The following is an 8,578-nucleotide window of genomic DNA, read 5'->3' as shown; positions in this document are numbered from 1 at the left end:
TGTGGCCACACATTGCGGTCGCATCCCTGATGATACCGCAATGTAATTGACAGCGGTGGGCGTTTGGGGGGTGGCGACGCAGCATTGAGGGGGAGGGCCGGGATCATTTTCGGGGTGGCTGCATGACGTCACACGCAACAGCTCCAATAAAAAAAAATGTCTGCTGACTGCCTGACAGCACAGCCAGGCTGCGCTGCAAAGGGGTCAACCTTAGTTCTGAAGCGTTCACAATTAGATTGTGGACGCACCGGGAGACGGCCTTCATCTCCTGGGCAGCCTTGCCCTGTGCTGGGAGGCCCCCAGCATGTGCAGATCTGGCTGCAGAATACATTTGAACAAAAGATTTCCCTCATGAGTCTTCAGCTGCTGTAGAACTACACATCCCAGCATGCCCTGCCACAGTTTTGATATTAAGGCATGCTAAAACTGAGGCAGGGCATGCTGGGATGTGTAGTACCACAGCAGCTGGAGGGCCACAGGTTGAAGACTCTTGGATTACAGAGTAGATAAAGCAGTGGTTATACACTAGAATGGTGTCGATTTTATTGTATAAAAAATGTATAAATGTTTATGAATAAGTGCTGGACATGTTTAACAATGTGGTGAAAAATGACTTGCGATCACAAGATTTTGTAACACATAAAAATGCTATGTTGGTAAAAGATGGCTACAGAATATGAAACTGGCTGAGGTTATTAAATGGTGCAGATTTTATTGTATATAATTATACCTTTGTACAAGTGTACAGGATCCAGAATGCTGCTAAATTGATTATTAACTCGCTTATCATTTCTCGGCTCAACTACTAAAACCTTCTCCTCACTGTCCTCCCACGTTCCTATCTCGCTTCCCTCCTATAAGTTCTGAACTCTGCAGCTAGACTCCTCTACAGCTGTTCCACATCCACCACTCCCCTCCGACAAAACTTGCACGGTCTCCCACGCCCCTACAGAATCTTCTTCAAACTACCCACCCTCACATAAAAGGCCCTCTCTAACTCTATTACCCCGTACATCTCTAACCTTGTATCCTTACATACTCCCTCTTGCCGTTATGGGGAAGAAGTGGTATCAGCGCACGTTATGTGCGCTATACCGCTTCTCCCCCATGTATGAAGGCAGCGGTGTCTGCAGGGTGACAGGGGTACTATGCGCCCCTGTCCTTATCGGCGCTTCTATCTAATAGATAGCAAGCCAATAAGCGTGGGCAATGTATGAATGGTCAGCATCGCTGACAGTTCCGACACCTGCAGCTGTCAATTTCGACAGCTGCATGTGTCGATGCAAATTCACCACAGCACGGGCAGAGCTGTCCCTGCCTGTGGCGAGTGCCGGCTCTGAACTGCGCTGGGGATCTCGTGTGAGTAGCGAGATCCCGCGTAGGTGCACTGGAGCCAGCCGGGACAGGGAGACACAGCGCATCAGCACTGAGCTGAACCGCTGTGTGCTCGGGGAATATCGCCGGAGAGGAGATCGCGCTTCGGCAGACAAGATGTTAGTACATCTTGTAGATGTCCCTTCCTGCTACACCTCGGTAATAAGGAGAAGCAGGAAGTGTTATAGCGGCACAATCCGTGCCGCTATAATACATTTACCCCATAGAGTCACATAAATGATTCAGTTTCCGCAAATTACAGCCTGAAAAAATATGTTCATTTTCTTTTAAAAATGAGCTTGTATTTAGAAACTTTATTGTCAAACTTTTTTTTTTACCATTTTTTACCAGAATTATTCTTATGACTGTTAAATTGCTTTATTTCCATTATATTAACCCTGATATTGGAATATTATGTGATAATTTATCCAAACACCTATATTCTCATTGCTTTATATGCCAGTAAATGAGAGCCTGCCCATAATACTGTTTTCATTCAGTGAACACCGATAGTTTAAAGAGCTCTAATATGAAGTACTAGACCACAAATCAAAATTATTTCCCTCTATTAGCAAAATTGATCACTTCAAGTGATTCATAATGCCAACATCTTGTACCTGTGTTGACTGTTATGTTTTAGGCTGTATGTCCATATTTTCATGGAATTGCCCTTAGGATGGATGGATGTAATTGTATTAGTATCACTGCTGAACTGTTCTGTGAATCAAAGTTCATATTTAATTGATTTATGCTTTTGATTGTATCTTAGCAGGCAATCACACCTACCACTTTCTAATAAACAACTGAAAATTACCATCATCTGAAATCAATTTGCTCATGAATGGAATTGCGTTTATCCTTCATCATAACTATTACTACTTGCTATTATCACAGAAATTTACTGTTATACTTTTTACTATATATATATATATATATATATATATATAATATTTTTTGGGGAGGACAAAATATGACATTAATACCCCTTTCAGACCGCATTGCCACACCCAAGATTTTGTACACAGGTCCTTCCTGGGTGTGTCACGGCTGAGACCCCTTTCAGACTAGCGGCACGGACCGTCTTTTGGCGGGTTGGAGACGACACCGCCAACGCACCCCAAGGTGGCACTTGGAGATGAGTGATCTCCAAGCATCGCCTCTTCGCATTCAGTGAACGGGTGTCGGGTCACATTGATCCGGGCTTACCCGTACGCACTGCACTGTGATCTGTGTTGAACCCGTGTTCAACCCTGCTTGCAATCCTAGTTGAAATACAGGGTTGCTGTGCGTTCACGTGCAATAACCCAGGTTATTGCTGGGAGTCTGAAAGGCGTATAAGTGAGTGCATGCATACACACCAGTGGTTGCCAAAGCATAGCGTGCCCTTTGCTGACTCTGTATTAAATATTTGAGGCATATTTCTCGTCAGGAACCCTACCACCACCTCCCCCACTAAGGTGCACACACCCCGTACTCTTCTGCTACACTCCTGCACACCCTCATTGTTATTACCACACTTCTACACTAGACCTGCCTTACACTGACAACCACTGATAACACACACTTGGGTCCTTTGCGGGAGGTAGTGAGTTATCAACCCAGTGCCGTAACTAGGCTGTGCTGTGTGCAAGAAACAGCATCAGTGTCTCACCCATATTTAAAATAGAGCCAGTGCGCGGTATAGGTACACCCTCAAAATATTGGGGTGCCGGAAAGGGGCGTGGCCACAATATAATACCAAATTATATTACACTGTACAGAAGTCTCCATTATTCAAATTACGCCACACGGTAACGCCATTTACACACATTACACCAGGTACAGCCCCTTTTATACATTACGGCAGGTAGAACCCCTGTCACACATTATGCCAGGTAGAGCCCCATTTTACACATTACGCCAGGTAGAGCCCCTGTCACACATTACACCAGGTAGAGTCTCCTTTTACACATTACACCAGCTAGAGTCCCCTTTTACACATAACGGCAGGTAGAGTCCCTTTTTACACATTACGGTGGGTAGAGCACTATTTTACACATTACAGCAGGTCGAGTCCCCTTTTACACAATACGGCAGGTAGAGTCCCTTTTTACAAATTACGCCATATAGGGGGTCATTCCGAGTTGATCGCTAGCTGAAAATGTTTGCTGTGCAGCGATGATGCAAAAAAAGGCACTTATGCACATGCGTATGCGGCACAATGCGCACGCGCGTCGAACTATTACAACGGCCGATGTAGTTTTGCATAGGGTCTGGCGAAGCATTTCAGTCACAGTGGTTGCCGCTGAGTGATTGACAGGAAGTGGGCATTTCTGGGCGTCACCTGACCGTTTTTAGGGAGTGTTCGGAAAAACGCAGGCGTGCCAGGAAAAATGCAGGTGTGGCTGGGTAAACGCAGGAGTGATCGCAAGCACTGAGTAGGTCTGAAGCTACTCTGAAACTGCACAAAATAATTTTGTAGCCACTCTGCGATCCTTTCGGCCGCACTTCTGCTAAGCTAAAATACACTCCCAGTGGGCTGCGGCATAGCGTTTGCACGGCTGCTAAAAACAGCTAGTGAGCGAACCTCTTTTACACATTACAGCAGGTCGAGTCCCCTTTTACACATTACGGCAGGTAGAGTATCCTTTTACACATTACGTAAGTAGGGTCCCCTTGCACACATTACTGCAGGTAGAGTCCCCTTTTACACATTACGGGAGGTAGAGTCAAAAGAGAGAGAGAGAGAGAGAGAGAGAGAGAGGGGGGGGTGGGAGAGAGAGGGAAGGGAGAGAGAGATGGTTATGAGGGAGAGAAACCGAAAGGTGGCAGGCACAGAGAGAGAGAGAGAGAGAGAGTGGTGAGAAGGAGACAGAGAGAGAGGGGTGGAGCACGGGACACACACACACACACACGTACACACACAAAGCACACACACACACTCTACCTATGTGACGATGGCAGCAGCTCCCGGCATTCCCTGCGCAGCTGCCTACAGGGAGGAGGTGCGGATCTGGCCTGGGCTGGTGCAGGGACGCTGCTGCACTAGTGGGGAGGAGCGGGTGGAGCACATGGGGAGACCAAGCAGTGCTGACAGCGATAAAGTACAGCAGCAGCTGTGCATCTGGCAGAGGAGCCGGATGCAACACTACTGTTATAGAGGGCAGCGCTGCAGCTGGCAGAGGCCAATCGGGGTGGATGCGGATGGGGCGCCCACAAATGTGCTGTATGCGAAGCACCATCCGCCCACACCTAGTTATAGCCCTGCATCAACCATTGCTTGAGATAGCGGCTGAAAGAGGCTGCACTATGGAGGTGCAGTATGTAACTGATGCCTCTCTCTGTCCCTACTGCCTGCTGCCTCTATTTGTTACTACTGCATGTCCCTGCTGCCTCTGTCCCTAGTGTATATCCCTTCTGTCTCTCTCTGTCACTACTGTATGTCCCTGCTGCCTCTGTCCCTAGTGTATATCCCTGCTGCCTCTCTTTGTCCCTACATCTGTACTGCCTAAGTCCCTGCTGCATCTTTCTGTCACTACTGTATGTCCCTGCTGCCTAAGTCCCTGCTGCATCTTTCTGTCACTACTGTATGTCCCTGCTGCCTCTGTCCCTACGTCCATGCTGCCTCTCTGTGTCCCTACTGTATGTCCCTGATGCCTTTCTCTGTCCTTACGTCCATGCTGCCTCTCTCTGTCCCTACTGTATGTCCCTGATGCCTTTCTCTGTCCCTAAGTCCCTGGTGCCTCTGTCCTTACGTCCATGCTGCCTCTCTCTGTCCCTACTGTATGTCCCTGCTACCTTTCTCTGTCCCTACGTCCCTGCTGCCTCTCTGTCACTACTGTATGTCCCTGCTGCCTCTGTCCCTACATCCCTGCTGACTCCCTATGTCCCTAATGTATGTCCTTGCCGCCTCACTCTGTCTCTGTCCTTCCTGCCTCTCTCTGTCCCTACTGTATGATCCTGCTGCTCCTCTCTTTGTTCCTACGTCCCTGCTGCGTACAATGAGGGTAATTCAGGTCTGATCGCTGCTGCGTTTTCACATAGCAGGCGATCAGGTCATAACAGCGCATGTGTATGCATTGCAATGTGCACGCGTGTGGTCAGCAATGGGTATCGACGGTCAGCGACGGGATGGTGTGAAAAATTCATTCGCACGGGCGTACGCAAGGTGATTGACAGGAAGAGGCCATTTGTGGGTGGCAACTGAGCATTTACTGGGAGTGTTTGGGAAAACGTAGGTGTGTCCAAGCATTTTCAGGGAGGATTTCTGACAGCAGCTCCAGCCTCAATCAGCCTGTTCTCATCGCACTGTAGGAGTAAGTCCTGGGCTGTGCAGAGACTGCACACACAGAATTTTAGCAGCTCGTGTACACATAGCATCGCACACTTGCATGGGGAAAATACACTCCCCCTATAGGCGGCAACTATCTGATCGCAGGACAGCAAATAACGCAGCCCAGTGATCAGATTTGAATTAGACCCAATGGCCGATGTTCACACAATGGAGTGATTATTGGCAGTTTGCACAATGCGTATGCGCCAAGGTGCCGCTGCAATCTCACTCTCAATGAGGATTTCATGGAAAAGTGAATGACAGGAAGTAGGGGCATTTCAACAGAGGAGGGGGCCCATGTGCACCTCCGGGTGAGACCCTCCTCTGTACAGCGCTGTAGACTCCGGAATTGTGCCGGAGTCTACTGCACATGCGTAGGTCTCCGGAAACATGGCGCCCGCCATGATCCGGGGACCAATTTGGCTACCGCGCTTGCATGGTGGCCATTTTGGCAGCGATTTTCACTGCGATCGCAGCGCCCGATGCTGGACCACGGAAAGGTAAGTATGAAAATGGGTGCACCCATTATAGAACACCAATGACAGGAAGTGACTGTTTGGAGGTGTCAATGGAGAGTTTACAGGGAGTGGTTAGAAAAACACAGGCATGTCATGGCTATTTTTGAGGCATATATCTGCCATCAGCTGAAAGCTCGTACGTGCAAAATCATGGCACCTGCATTGCTACTGTCGTGTCCAGTTTGCATAACCATAGGCCTACTCTTAAGCTCGAGGTTCCTCATTTTTGCGTATAGACTGCGAATGTGTACGCAACTGCAAATGAAGGTCCATTCATTTCAATAGGTACAACACCATTGAAATCAATTAGAAAAGCTGACATAGAAGAAAATCAAGGTTTGATATTTTCTAAATTTTGAATAATTCATTTAAATTTACAATTTAAATTGTCTGAAAAAAAAACTGTAGTCCAACAAATATGCTGAGTCAATGGGCCTAATTCAGACCTGATCGCTGCTGTGCATTTTTGCACAGCAGCCGATCAGGTCTGAACTGCGCATGCGCCGGCGCCACAGTGCGCCAGTGCATGCCAGACAGCCGATGGCCATCTCAGCCCTGCGATCACCTCTGACTGATTGACAGGCAGAGGCGGTTGCTGGGCGGCCCGGCGGCGTTTGGCTGCCATTTTAGGGCAGCGGTCCGAGCAAAGCAGGCATGCCCGGACCATGCGGGGGGTGGGCCGTAGTGACTGCATAACATCGCACGCAGCTGCTGCGATACGACAGCGACGAGTAGCTCCTTGCCAGCGTGCAGGAGCTGCGCTGGTAGGGAGCTAGCCCTCAGGTACAAAAGTATCACCGTCGTGCAATGTTTTTGTACTTGTGAAGGGGGGGGGGGGGGTAGGGCCTGCCATGTAGGGCGGACTAGCCCTGTGCTGGGCATCCCCCCGCATGTCTGAGTACCCGATCGTGGCCGTGCTAAATTTTGCACGGCTATGATCAGGTCCAGTGTCGGACTGGGGCATGTAGGGCCCACCAGGAGATGCAGTGATAGGAACTCATGTTTAGGGGTGTGGCCAGTCTGCAGAGGGGGTGTGGCCTGCCACCTCATTGGTTTGACTAACCATTAGAGAGTGCAACGTCTGGGCCCCTTCATAAATATATACAGTAAATTCAGCTGCTGCATGCATGATAATGTACCAGATTAATAACAGATTAATAACAGCAATGCACTGTAGAAAATACACCATAGTCCAGTATAAGATAACATATGTATAATGTATAATTCAAGTGCACAGTCTGGAACCTGATCCTTAGAGCAGGAGGTGGGTCCCCAGGCAGTGGGGTCCACCGGTGGTTTCCCCTGTACCCCTGTGGGCCAGTCCAAGCCTGATCAGGTCTGAATTCGGCCCAATATGTTTGAGATCCAGTCGGCAAGAGTAACATATGCACCCAGCCTTAAGTCAGGTAGGGTCGGACTGGTCCCCAGTTGTACAGGGGAATCCTCCAGCAGGTCCCACTGCTTGAGGGTCCACCTTCTCCTCTAGGGATCAGGGGGTTTATTTATCAAGAGTCAGGTTGCAGGTAATTTCAAGTCATGTTTCTGTCTGATATTTTAAAGGGATATGCTTCCCCAATGCCTTGCTTGCGGAAGCATTGCCATTTTAAATATTGGTCAGAAACATGACTCAGAATGATGGGTTTAACAACCTGACTCTTGATAAATAAACCCCCTGGTTCCAGACTGTGCACTAATTATACATTAAACATATATTACATTATACTGCACAGGACTATGGTGTATGTTAAACAGTATATTCCTATTATTAATCTGGTACATTATCATGCACGGACCAGAAATATTTACTATTTATATCAGAGGTTCTCAAACGCGGTCCTCAAGGCACCCCAACTCTCCAGGTTTTAAGTATATCCATGCTTGGCCACAGGTGACTTTATTAGTACCTCAGTCAGTTTGATTAAACCATCTTTGCTGAGCCATGGATATACTTAAAACCTGGACCGTTTGGGTGAGCATGTTTGAGAACCTCTGATGTATATTTATCAAGGGGCCCAGACCATGTACTTGCTAACGGTTAGTCAAGCCTTTATGTTGACTCTTCACACCATTCCTGGGGGTAAATTTACTAAGTTGAGTAAGTTTCTTAGAACTGATGATGCTGCCCATAGCAACCAATCAGATTCTGTTATCTTCTAGAAGCAGCTAGATAAATGTTAAGTAAACCCTGATTGGTTGCTATGAGCAACAGCACCAGTTCTAAAAAAAAAAAAACCTCCCACCTTAGTATATTTACCCCCTGGAGACTGGTCCCACATCTAGGCATGGGCCTCTACCACACTGCGGGGGTAATTCAGAGTTGATCGCAGCAGCAAATTTGTTAGCAGTTGGGCATAACCATGGGGGTAATTCCAAG

The sequence above is a fragment of the Pseudophryne corroboree genome, chromosome 1 (assembly GCF_028390025.1).
Source record: "Pseudophryne corroboree isolate aPseCor3 chromosome 1, aPseCor3.hap2, whole genome shotgun sequence".
Taxonomy (NCBI): domain Eukaryota; kingdom Metazoa; phylum Chordata; class Amphibia; order Anura; family Myobatrachidae; genus Pseudophryne; species Pseudophryne corroboree.
The sequence above is the reverse complement of the archived record's forward strand: the minus strand, read 5'-3'. Positions refer to the sequence as shown.